This window comes from Elgaria multicarinata, chromosome 6 (genome assembly GCF_023053635.1).
Source record: "Elgaria multicarinata webbii isolate HBS135686 ecotype San Diego chromosome 6, rElgMul1.1.pri, whole genome shotgun sequence".
NCBI classification, from domain to species: Eukaryota; Metazoa; Chordata; class Lepidosauria; order Squamata; family Anguidae; genus Elgaria; species Elgaria multicarinata.
In genome coordinates, this window is record NC_086176.1 from 33971908 (window position 1) to 33985968 (window position 14061).

Below are 14061 nucleotides of genomic sequence, written 5' to 3' on the forward strand. Positions count from 1 at the left end.
GTTATGTTAACTCACATTCAGGCTAGAATCGGAAAATACCACTCGGAACGAAAGCAAGAGGTCACCTTGGGAAGCAAAAGGAAATTCAAGAACTAGTAATGTATATTCTTACAAGGTGTAGGCACAACCAAGCAAAACTTTGAAATGAAGAGTGTTCCCCTTCACACTCAGTTCTTTCTTTCTTTCTTTTAAAGTGGGCTGTTTTGTTTAGAAATAGCCTGTTGCTTAACTCATATTAATTTCATCACTTCACACCTATTTGGAAGCCATATCTTCCTAGCCAGGCAGAAGCCTGGTTTTTTTTTTTATTGCAAAAGTGTGAGGGTGGGCTGTGGTTACAGTGGATGTGGGAAATGCACTTTGCCTATGTTCTCATAGGAATCTTCTTTTTAATTGTAAAAAAAAAGAAGAAGAAGAAGAAGAAGAAATTCCAGGGTTGAGTCTTGACATTAAATTTTGTTCCTATACGGATGTGATTTGGGCTCCTTGCACAAAATAGCTTACAAATCAGGAGCCACCTTTGGGATCATGCACTCCGTATTCTTTCTTCCTCCCCTCTCTAATGTAAATGTACCTCCCTCCCCTGTTAGCTTAAACTATGGTCTAAGCATTTATGTGCACTGAAGCTAATCAGCAGGGGTTGAAGTTGATTTGCAAATCCTTGTCAGAGAGGCATCCTGGTTAGCATTAACCGTGCTAACATTAAACCAAGGGAAAGGAGGTAAGAATTCACTCCACAGAGGAGAAGAAAGGAGTGAGGGAACACGGATGCATTGCTAAGACTGATGGTTTGTAGGGAGACAGTGGCCATAGCTAGACTAGGCTTTATCACGGGGCGAACCCTGTGATTGTCCCTGTGCGTCCACGTGATGCACAGTGGAACCCGAGATCATGGAGGGATGATCCCTCCCTTGTTCCGGGATAGAGCCTTCCCTTTGGGCCCTCTTTTTCTGTGGTCCCGGGCTGAGCCCAAGACTGCGGAATGTGTGGCCCATTGCCGCAGAGCCGGGAGCCGCGCACGGGTCGCAGCACTCCTCAGGAGCACTGTGCCCATCGGGGTTAGGGTGGGGGAATGGGGGAACTAAACTAAATTTAAAAAAAACCTTCAGTGCACAAGTGTTCATGTGCTGTTACTCCTTTAAAAAATAAAAATGGCGGGCGCGACACCTCTCTTCCTGAGGTCGTTGCGTGTCGCGTGTAAATGGAGGAGGGATCTCGTGTTAAACACAACGTGAGATCTTCCCTCCTCTGTCCCGGATTATAAGGTAGGTCTAGCTAAGGCCAGTGTTGTGTCTGCATTGGGCCATAGTTTTCAAGATGAGCTCTTATTCAAATTAAGTCCTGTTCTGGTGAGGTGTGCTGTGCTGCTCTGTAGGGGTGTGTGTAGGAATAACACAGCCAACGAAACATATATATATATATATATATATATATATATATATATATATATATATATACACACACACACACACACACACACACACACACAGAGAGAGCAATTACCAGTCTGAAAAGATTCCCCCTGATTATATATATATATATATATATATATATATATATATATATATATATCTCCCCTGCTTTTAATCTTTAATTAGCTGTTGTTTAATGAAAGTTTGTCATCTGCTACTTTAAACTGTCCTTTAATTTTCCATGTCTGGTGCTGATATTTTAATACAGTCTCTAATGTAATGTTAACTGAATTTTGACTGCATTGGTTTATTTGTAAGCCACTTGAAATGTTCCTTCCAGAAAAGTGGAATAAATGCAACAACAACAACAACAACAACAACAAAATAATATATTGTAATACTTGTGTTGCATTCAACACACATTGATACTTCAAAGTACAGTGACATATATAGTGCAAGAATAACATCTACACAACAAAAATACAATGGAATAGAGTAGTCTGCTTATTCCAAACCTGAACAGTGGTGTTTTACTGCACCTTCTGTGTATCACAATAGGAACACAGAACCGCCCAGAGAGCTTCAGCTATTGGGCGGTATAGAAATTCAATAAAATAAATAAATAAATAAATAAATAAATAAATAAATAAATAAAATAAACACAGGGCCGAACTAAATGTGAAACAGAGATCCATGATTGGTTGTCCTGATGCATTTTTCATTCATTAAAAGCAGCCATATGGAAGAGGGAGCAAAAATATAAATTAGGGCTGTTGTGCCATATCATTCCCTAACTAAAATCTCTTCTCACCCCAAACAGCTATTGATAGTCCAGGGCAGGGCGAGGGCAGGGATGACAGGCACACTATATCTACTTGTCTCCCCTACTTCCACCAATGGCTAATAGTTTCAGAATTATGTTTTGGATTGGGTTTGCAACACCTGGGAGAGGGTTATCCCTGGCCTCAATCACTGTAGCCCCGATCCAAATTGCACTCCATGCGGCTGCTTTTCTTGAAAGAAAAATAAGTCAAGCGGTCCAATCACAAATCTCCCATGTAATTTAGCCCTTATATAACCTTAAGTTTCCAGGAATCCATTTTGGGGGAGCTGAAAGCAGGATGTTCTCTGTCAAAAGTCCACACCTTTCAAACGCATTCCCTCCTTAGAAATATCAGGTTTTTGGTTTATTGTCCTTCATAAAAGCAATGCAGGGCATTTTCCCCCTTCATACTGATCCATTTACAGTTTGGATCTCTTGTGGTTATTAATCTCCTGCTTTAGCCTTTACTTTTTTGTATTAAATTATTTATTACTTTTTTTTATTATCTTCACGCACCAAAAGGCCTTCAGGCAAAGGGTGATTTTATCAAACTATATATATATATATATATATATATATATATATATATATATATATACACACACACACACACACACACACACACACACACACACATCTGTTTCTCATATATTTATTTGTCCCCTCCATACTAGCCACAGTTGATGAAAGAGCAACTTCCTTGGAACTTTTTTTCTCTTGCAGAAATATATTCTGCATTGCGTGTTGCTTTCTCCCAGCATCAATATACATTCTATCGTGATTTCCCTTCACTTAGCAGTGAAGATAAGAGAAAGCAATGAGCACTGAAGAAGTTGTTAACCTTTCTGCCATGTTCATTTATCATCCAAACAATAAGAAGCAATTAAGATCCTCAATTTAAAACAACTGACCCATCAAAATCCTAAGAGCATTCTCAAGAACGCGCCATCCGATGGAATGTGGAAATGTAATTACATCTTGTCTCTAGACACCATGGTTTCAAAGTCTCGCTGTACCTGGTGTACTGGAAGTAGAGAAAAGTCTTTTGCAACTCAACTCGGCCTGTTTACCAAAGAGAATGAATTGCAATTACCCAGCTGTGGAACTGCAAAGATTTGCTTTCGCTTTTGAGGTCCTTCTTGAAAATCGACAATGTTAGAACAGGGGCTTTGTGTTATATTAGAGACTTAAAAGTATGATGGAGGACAACCTTATATACACTTTCTTTTAAAGTTGTGTCATTCTTGGCACTATGCACTTTATTGCCACTGAGGAAGGCTGGAGCTAGGGATAGGGAGGACTGATTTGTTGCTTTAACCACATCTGCTTCCACTGTTGCCTACCCCCAGCTCCTGGTAATCCTCATGGTTTGTTTGAATAAGATCAGCCACTGAGTGAAAATACCTGCTGGAGAACCACCAGGCTGAAGCAGCAATATTATCTCTTGTGCCGTTCTTGGATAATAAAAGCTAGTCCAGGGAGTATGACTGGTTGCGTCCAGGGAGTGGTGAATGAAAGAGTGGTTCCTGATGGCCTTAAGGAGGCAGTAGTATGACCACTCCTGAAGAAAGATGCTCTGGACCCAAAGGTATTTGACAACCGCCCAGAGAGCTCCGGCTATTGGGCGGTATAGAAATGTAATAAATAAATAAATAAAATAAATAAATAAATAAATTATGATACAGTTCTGAATACCCCTTTTTGAGGGGAACGTACTTGAGGGGGTTGTGCGGAGGTAACTACAAGCAGCCATATGGACTCATTTCATTCTGGGTTTTAGCCTGGTTACAGGACTGAATTAACTTTGGTCACCATGAGAGAGGGATAGGGGGAATGTGACCCTTTTAATTATACTCAATCTCTTATCAGCTTTTGATTCCATTGACCATGGTATTCTCCTGGATTGGCACTGTGGGTTAGGCATTGGAGGCACTGTGTTACAGTGATAGCAGTCCTACCTGCAGGGTTGATTTTAGAGAGTAACACTGGGTCACTATTCTTCAGGCCTTTGGCAATTGAGCTACAGGGTTCCACAGGTTGTTCCAGTATTGTTTAACATCTATCTGAAACTGGTGATAGTGGCCATTAGGTAATTTGGAGCCAAGTGCCATCACCGCTCTATCTCTCCATGACGTCTAAATCAAGTGAATCTCTGCAAGTCTTGGATCAATGCTTCAACTCCTTGATGAGAGCCAATAAACTGAAGACTGGACACCTCTTCCAATAGAGGACATCTTCAGCTAGGGGGCCTGTTCTCTGCCAGCTCTCCAAAGCAGAGGATTGTCCACTGTAAAGTAGGATACCTGTCCACCCTACCTGGCACATTGAACCCATCCATCATTAACACTGTTGTTCTGATGTTAGAAGTCCAGAATTGGGTTGACATTCAGTTTACATATCAAACATAACTTTTCATTGCCTCCACTGCTTTATCAAATAAGAGCTGGCCTCACATATGGCATGATCCATGTTCTGGTAAGTCTAGAAGTAGGGTTATTGATTATGGGGGAACCATTACCATGTCTGGGCCATTACCGCCAGAGAGCAAGGATCCCTGTCCTCCTATACCCGTGTAAGGCAGTCCTGCATGATTTGTGAAATGCCAAGCTAAAAGCAATTCCTTAGTCATGTATGTTGGCCAATCAGGGCCTAGATCAGGGGTGTAGAACCTCAGGCCCAAGGGCTAAACCTGCCCCTCTAATGCTATGATCTCTTCCTGTGGCCCCACCCTCCTTCCCTCAAGCACCAATCATTTTGAGTTTTCCTGGGTTTTGTGCAGTTTATTCTAATGGAGGCTGTTGGCTCCGATTTCCGTGGGGTGAGATTCCATTCTGGGTTTCAGTCAGGACCAGCCTCTAAAGGAGATATCTGCAATGCTGAACCCATTTTGAGGGTAAGGTTCAGCACAATGGATAGCTCCAATAGAGCAATGGCACATTTTGACTAGAGTAGAATCACAGCCCTTCCGAAATTGGAACCACCAGTCTCCACTGGTTTCTTCCCATTGAAATGCCTCTTCTAAGGCTTAGTTAAGAGCTTAAGCTAAAATATGCTGGGGTGGGTGGGTTGGGGTGGTGGTGGTATTTTTAGCCCCAACCCTTTTGCCTTCAGCTCTGCCTACCACTGGAATGCCCACAACAACATCTTCAAAATGGCATTTGGCCCTTGGGACTACAAAAGAGGGACGACAAAATGGAGAGAGTGTGGGAGGTAGGGATTTCAAGCACTTGTTAAGTCACAATACATGGCTGGTAAGTAATCTTTGGCCTAGTAGATCATAAGTCGTACAGGCCTACTGTAAGCTAATAGACCTGTCAGGATACGCAGAGAATGAATTGGATGCCAGATCTCTCAAGAGGATGGACTCTGTGGGTTGTTGTTTTGTTGTTGGCTTTATTGGATTCAGTGTATGACTGAAATACTGATGTTATAACTTATAACTGTCACCTAAGCAACACTTGTATTCTGTTTATTTTTTCAAACTACAACTGATTTCCCCCCTAATTTTGTCACTTGTTTTTCCTGTATAACAACATTATTTGAAGTGACCTCTGCTTGCCAGTATATGACATTCAATAAGCTCATAGTTGAAATGAAAAACAAGCACCCATCTTGAATTGAGTAAATGTCCCAGACAGAACCCGAATGCATATATCACACAGTATCATACCAAAGGAGAAAAAGAATAACACACGTTAACAGGTCAGGGTTTATTCCACGTTGCAGGGAAGAAAAAGAAATGTTTAATGTCTACCTGGAAAGAAAATGCTTGTATGACATGCTAAACAATGTAATTTGAAAAACATTTCCTAAATATAGAGACAGTATTATTTTATTTTATTTTATTACATTTATATACCGCCCCCCAGCCGAAGCTCTCTGGGCGGTTTACAGTAGACAGTACTGACTAGTAGGCACACTTACATGCATTTATTTTGGTAGTAAGACAGGTGGAACCATTGAAGTCCCTATGAGGCTTTTTGATTGATCTTGAAGTATTGAATTAGGTTCTTATTTTAGACCAAACAGAAAAGCATTATATAGCATCTGCCTGTCTTTTGAGACAATGGATAGGCAACCTTCCTACGTACAACTGGTGTTCAGTTGAACTGCATTTCTGAAGTCTACAGTTCATATGGATTTGCCATATGTATCACCTTTACAACTGCCAGTGAGAATATTAACTGATACTCCATTGCTTACATTCATACTTAGGCTCTTCCTTAGGCCTTTCCCCCCTGGATCGTCCCTGTGCATCCAAATGATGCACAGGGGATCCCGGGAGAAGGTAAGTCTGGGATCGTTTCCCCTTACTCCCCAAAAGGGCCATATTCTGAAGCTGTAGGAGCCATTTCTCATTACAGATTGTCATGCCAGCTTAGACTAGAGTTTGTAATTTCAGATGTTCCTCTTACTTGCTAGAGCATCCTTCTCACTGACAACCAAGTATCTTGAATCATGATTACAAGCATCCCTGTTTCATAGCCTTGGGTGGCTTAAGGGTTTCAGAGCACCAGTTATGTCACTGTAAAGCAGGTGTACATCCTGCATCCTCTGTGCATGCCCAAGCCAGAAGAACTACTCCTGCTTCTGAATAGCCAAGATGCTTTCCTTGATCGGATGATCTGGGAAAAGATTCTCCATAGGTCATCATATATTGCCTGGAAATGCCAAGTACACTATGCAAACAATAATGTTGGGAAGGGATTGAGTATCTTCTCTTGACAGCTCGAAGTGGTTCATGTCTCACTAGCACAAAGCAGAGTAATGAGAATATGGGACTGGTTGATTTAGCATCTTCATCTTGCTGGTTTGTTTGGCTTTCTTCCAGGAGCAATTTGCAAATCTCCCAAAAGGGGTGGCCTGCTTTATTCATACTAGAATTAAGTTCTCTTCAAGTGACAAATATCAGTCATTAAGGATCTGAGGGAGCAGAGTTTATTAACTAGGGTCTAGACTTATGAGAGGTTATAGGGTGACGTATTTTCCATGGTGATGTGTAATCATGGTCAAGAACATGGAACATTCTTATGAAAGACAATCCACAAGTCTTTATGATAGGCGTTGTTCATGGGTGACACATAGAGCAGTATCTGTGAACTACCAATCAGATGTGCCATACTTTGGCTTTGGGGCAATCCTGGATGTGAAGCTTGAAATCTGAGCTGGGGCACCAAACAATATGCTTCGATCCAGAATTTCAAAAATGAAAAGAGGGTCACTGTGGCATTACCCCACAGTTCTGTTCCCTTAGGTATATCTGGCTTTGTATATCTAGTGAGTGCAGAATGTTGGACTGAGTGGGTGTGGCTGATGATGTTGTGAAAGGGGGGGAGGAGTATAAATGGGGGAGTCTAGAGTGGGGGTTAGTGGGTTAGTTGGTTGGGAGTTGGGAGTGTCAGTTAGCATTGTCAATGGTGTGGAGAGTGAAAGGAGATAAGATTTTAAGAGACTTAAGGTTACTGTTTTTATTAAAACTAGTAGATTAAGCAGGTTAACTTGAATTTGAAGTAATTAAGATTTATTTTGTTTTGTTACCTCAAACCACATGTTTGCTTGGCTTTATCACCTGCTCTACAGTTACTATTGTAAACACCTTATATATAACCTTCAGCTTATTACATACACAGTAAAACCTTTTCAGATTCCAGCCTTTACCCTCTCATATGAGGGAAAGGTTGTGTTTTACTCTACCCTCAAGTTGTTCCAATGGTGGCGCTTGGCTTGAGGAGGGTTTGTGTGCATCAAGGCCTGGTATGTAAGGTCTGTGTCATGACAATCACTCTTGGGCAGGATCTACACTACTGCTTATAACTGTTTATAATGGTTATGACAACTGTTCAGGCCCAGGACACATTACATATACCGTTTTCATAACATTTTTAAAGTGTTATATCCTGCTTGGTGTAGATCGGCCCTAGCAGGGGTGCAGCTAGGACTAGACCTCATCCAGGAGCACATAATTAGGAAGGGGAAAGAAGAAATAACCACCTAGAGCAGGGATAAGCAATCTTTTGGCCCAGAGGCACATTTGGCCATTTGAGAAACTGTTGTCAGCAACAACACAAAATGGCTGCCATAGGAGGCATGGCTAGTTACAAAGGACAAGCAGGAGGTTTTCTCCCCCTGTCTAAACATGCATTGAATTGCATCCTAAGAAACTTTGTAGGGCAGCCAAACTTCTCAAAGATTTTCTAGAAACCAGATATGCTGCCTATGTTATATCTTTTTTCCTAGATAGTTGCAGCCAAATGCACCAGCATTTATGTGAAATCAGTATATTTTCTTTTGTTCCATATGCATCAAATTACATTCTGTTGCTCAGCCATCTTGCTTGAAGATATCTTTTTAGAGTTCGTCAGGATTTGACCACACTCCGGAATAATTTGGCATTGTCCTGAAACCTGCCTCCTTTGCAGGTCCTTTATGAATGTTAAATTGCACTAGACCCAATACAGATCCTTGCAGGGCACATCTGTTTCCCTTCTTGATTTTAGGTATCAATTCATAAGAGTCCTCCTGTTTATAGGATCACATAGGGACACATCTCTGTGTGAACTTCATAGAATCATAGAATAGCAGAGTTGGAAGGGGCCTACAAGGCCATCGAGTCCAACCCCCTGCTCAATTTGCTGTGCTCAAATCAAACTCAAAGCAGCCCAATGATTGAAGAAGGTTAGGAAGCTGCAGCTTGTGCAAAATACAACAGCCAGATTGTTAACTGGAACCAGAAGGTTCAAACATATAACACCGATTCTGGCCCACTTGCATTGGCTGTCTGTATGTTTCCAAGGCCAATTCAAGGTACTGGTTTTAACCTATAAAACCTTACATGGCTTGGGACCACAATACCTGATGGAACGCCTCTCCCGACATGAACCTACCCATACACTGTGCTCAACATCTAAGGTTCTCCTCTGAGTGCCTACTCCGAGGGAAGCTCGGAGGACGGCAACAAGGGAGAGGGCCTTTTCATTATGGAATGATCTCCCCGATGAGGCTCGCCTGGCACCAATATTGTTATATTTTTGGCTCCAGGTCAAGACTTTTCTCTTCTCCCAGGCGTTTAACAGAATTTAATAACGCTAAGTTTATTTTTTAACAGCCCCCAGAACTGTTGTTTTTAAATGGATACCGTTGTTTTTATACTGTTGTTTTTATGTTTTTGATGGTTTTAAATTTTGTATACTTTTTAATGTTCACTGTTTTTAACTTTTGTAAACCGCCTAGAGATTTTCAGCTATGGGGCGGTATATAAATAAATAAATAAATAAATATAAATAAATAAATATTCCCACAGTTCCAGCAGTACTTTTCCCAGCCACGAGAATGGAAATGATGTGCCAGCTGCTTCCGTGTGTAAGCTGGTTCACTTGGTGGCTTGTCCATGGAATAAAATAAGCATTTGATTCATGTGTGTACTGGCTCAGTGAGTAATGACACAGCTTCCCTTAATGCACGAGCAATTAACAACTCTGCTGCCCTTAATGCATGGGCATCAAATCCTGAATCTACAGGAGTGCAACTCCAGGAGCAAGTCCCTATTACAACCAGGCTGACTTCTGGTATCAGTGTCTTTCCTGCTTTGACTATCACAAGCACTTAAAATAAGTGGTGGTAGTGAAGGGGGGGCGAGAAAATTAGACTAGCAAAGGAAAATGACTTCATAATCTAAGGTCTATTATTATTATTTTTCCCTAGATCTTTATTGCCATGTATACTTCCTGGTCCCATGTGATGATGATGACGACGACGATGATTTTAAAATCATCTAGAAACACTAGTAGCAGTCCAAAAAATTAAGTGGCACCTTTAAATTGGTGCTCCTCATTGCATTTGAGGGAGACATTTTAGTGGTTCTTGGATGCCTATGCCATATAATAAGACTGCACATTTGCTATCACATCCAACACCTGGCAATCTCAGCATGCCAGTTGTGCTGAGTGCAATGATAGGTCCAGAGGTAATTATTTCTATCACCCACATAAGGGTAAAAGATATGAATTTCATCACAGGTTTACCTTCTTTTCAACTTGAAACGCCCGTGTAAGTTGGTCTGCGAGGGGGAAACCTTTGGGGCCTTAAATGATGTTTCTGAAAATAAATATGCTGCGAGACAAATATTCAATGGGGCTAATTCTTCAGTCCGTATACAAAGCAAAGATGCCAGAGGCTGCCCAGAGCTCAGGCAAGCCAGAAAAGCTGAAGTATGCATTTCTACTAGATTCAACCGAATGGGAGTTGTAGTCCAACACCTTTGGAGGGCACCAGGTTGAGGAAAGGCTGCTCTAAACAAAAAGAGAGAAGTAGGTGGCCCTAAGTTGTTCGTCATCAGTTTTCCACAACCCCACAATCACCTCTGCATACCATATTTTCCATCCTATCCTCATGGTTTATCTGCTTTGGGAGAATGAGAAGTTCACTGGCACTTTCTTCTTCCTTAGGGAGGATGTGGCATTAAGGCTTGTGAGCGCCTGCTTTTTGGTGCTTGGTTGAAAACTGTAGAGTCTTAACATTGTTTTGTAAACCGTAGTTTTTTTGTAGTAAATTTCATGGCTTTGTATAACAGAGAACCAGATATTATACAGCTGACAACCAAACCAGAGTCAGCCAGGTTGTTACACCATGTTGACATCCAATATAAAATCAAAGCTAGTGTTGTGTTGAACTCACTTTTCAAATTAACCAAAATGCTTATATATCCCTCATTTTTAAAGATAAAGAGATGAAACTTGGCAGCATGGTAGCTCTTAAGTAGGGCTTTAGGCATGCCAAGTTGAAAACAGATCGGTTCATGTCTTGATTTTTGGTTTTTTTAAAAAAAAGTCAAACCTAAAAAAATCTTTAAAATGAAGGCATGAACTGATCTGTTTCCAACTTGGCATGGCTCAATTCTTGCACAAGCTGCATTTCCATCCCTAGGTATTTACTCAAAGTAAGACCCATTGAATTTTCTTGGTTCTTAAAAAGCAACATACTTGCTTTTAGATTTACCAGTCTCAGCACTATGAATGCCTGTTCTGTCTCTATCGTTTCCTGCAAGGCCCAGCCAGGGAAGGCCAGTAAATTATACCCAGGGGTGGAGGGTGGGATTCCGTCAAGTTCATCAGAGAGCAGGTGCTGTAGAACATGGATCTTCCAGAAATGTTGAGGCCGGATTTCTGGCATACCCAGCCAGGCAATTTTATGGCCTGTTAGTCCCTCCATTTGGTAGCCCGCAGGAGCACCTGCCTCATAATGCAAATGGCCACATGAGAACTGTTATTATGGTCTGCTAGTTTGCTTGTCTTTAATAGTCTGTGATCCAGACGTTTTCAGAAGGGGGAATAGTGTTATGTGATTGGGGTCAGTCTAAATTATCTCCGGGGTACCTTACTCAGTGCCTCTGATCTCGAAGAAATTGAGGATTTCCCCCCAACTCTGTTACCCTTGAAGTTGAAAATAGATTTTATAGCATAAGCAGGAAAACAGTGAATACCCCTTTTAACTTGTTAAACCAATGCAAATGTGCTGCACAAGAAGTCTTAAGATATGAATGGTTTATAAAGAAAAGTAAATGCAAAAGAACATCAAATACAGAAATGAAATGTGAAACATTACATTATTATTATTATTACATTTATTTGTAATATAATTTTTTTAAACTTTTAATTTTATGGATGTTAGAATGACACACACACACCCCAATTACTCATTTAGAATGGTAGAATGTGTTTTCTAATGATGACCCTGTAAATTTCCATTTTGTCACTTCCTTTTTGAAGGTATTGGAATTGCCCGTGCTTTCTCCTATCCTATCTGAGGGTACACAACAAAGTCCCCTCCTACTATTGGAGTGTGACTTACAAGATGAAAAATTTTATCAGAGACAGCTCCGGCTATTGGGCAGTATAGAAATGTAATAAATAAATAAATAAATAAAGGAAGTCCCACTGACAAACTCCTGTTTACTTTGCATGTTCACTCCTTCTCTCTGCTTCTGCTCAGCTTGGAGTCAGGAATCAGAATGAAAGTCCCCGCCCACTTGGCTACAGACAGCAATCAGGCCCACACCCCTTCAGGCCCTGCAGCAATTGCTGAGAGTAATCAGGGTTGATGAGAGTAATCAGGCCACACTCCCTCAGGCCCTGCAACAATTGCTCTGAGGATTAAAGCTGGGGCGGCTTGTCGGGGTTTGAACTGATCATTTGCAGAAGGCTTTTGAAATGGGGCCAAGGACTGTAGCAGTGGAGTCTGGCAGCCTATATGTCAGTGGGGTAGTGAATCCACTCTGGCTTTCAGTCAGAACTCTAAAGGACTGATCCAAGTTGCTAAACTCATTTTGGTGATGATAGGGGTCAGCTCATTGAATAGCTCTTTAGAATTCTGCCTGATTCTGACTGAAACCCAGAGCGGATTCACTGCCCCGCCGACATGGGAGTCCCCAGCCCCTGCTGGACTGTAAGTCCCCCATCCTTGGCATATAGCTTCAGGAAGAAGGGTCTGCTAAAAACAACATGCTTTGCTCCCACGTTCAATGATGTTGCTAATGTCCCACTTGAAGTCAAATTTAAGCAGTAGGATGGCAGCCTGTGGCTCCTGGAGTAACAACGAGGTCCTAGGAAATAGAGCTAACAGACTGCCCCAAATCATTCATAAGATCTTGGTGTTTTAAAATTCCAAATAAAAGCCTCATTATTTCCTGGACTATAAAGCAGTTCTTCCTTGGTGGTGAATAGTAAAGCAGCTAAAATCTATTTGTGGCCCCCTGGGACTTTCCTCCCAGTTTTTCTGCTGCCAGATAATACATTCAGTTGCACAAGGTAAATGTAATATGCAGAAATGTTTCTGCTTTGGAGAAGTGGTTGAATCCTATTCAAGAGAAATATCCAACAGAACTATCCTTCCTCGAGTCACTGGAGAATTTGCATTTGATTTCGGCAGTTCATTCAATACCTCCTGCATCTCGTACTTGGCTTGTTTTGTTTTTAATGTAACTTTTATATAGCTACACCAAAGAGGTGTTGGCAGTGATTCCATCATTGAGATTGTGTTAAGAAAACACAGAAGAATCTTCATTTTCCTTTTAATGATCACATTTCATGTCCAAATAAGGCACAGTCGTAAATTTGGAGAGGAGGGTGAAAATCACTTCTCATGGCAATATTTCTAAAACTGCCCCATCTATCCTCACAGAGGCCATTCTGACCAGCACTGTAGCACAGCCAGGGCTCACAGAGATACAGCACCAACACCTTTTGATTAGCAGGGTTGCTGATGTCACCTGCCAGCACTCTCAGGCTTCCTCATTCCCTCTGGGCTTAGCTGCAATCCTCATAGCAGCTGGGGAGGATATGAATTTCCCCAGCAAAACTGTATTGTTCCTTGTTGTACTTTAAAGTATTTTGGGTGGCATGCTCTGGAATGGACAACGAAGACCCATTTTCTTTACAAAAGACCAGCCCCTTGCAGGTGAAACTGGTTTGCTGATACCGATCGACGGAGCTGCTTGCAATTTTGGACTCTCCTTGGGCTAGGGGAACTGTCATAATGAATGCTCAGACTTCAAAATTTATCACTTGTCCTCTGATTCCAACCAACTGCTCTGTGAGCAGGAAAGGAGAAGGAAGTCAGCAAGGGGAAGTGCTGCTGCCTTCACCCAGTGGTGTCAGGTGGCTCTGATTTTGTTGGGCAGTGAATCGATTCTGGGTTTCAGTCAGAACTCTAAAGGCACTATCCAAGGTGCTGAACCTGTTTGGGGGATAAGATGCAGCAGCTTGGAGAGCTCCTTTAAAGATCTGACTGAAGCCCAGAATGGTTTCACAGCCCCACCGAAATCAGAGCCAC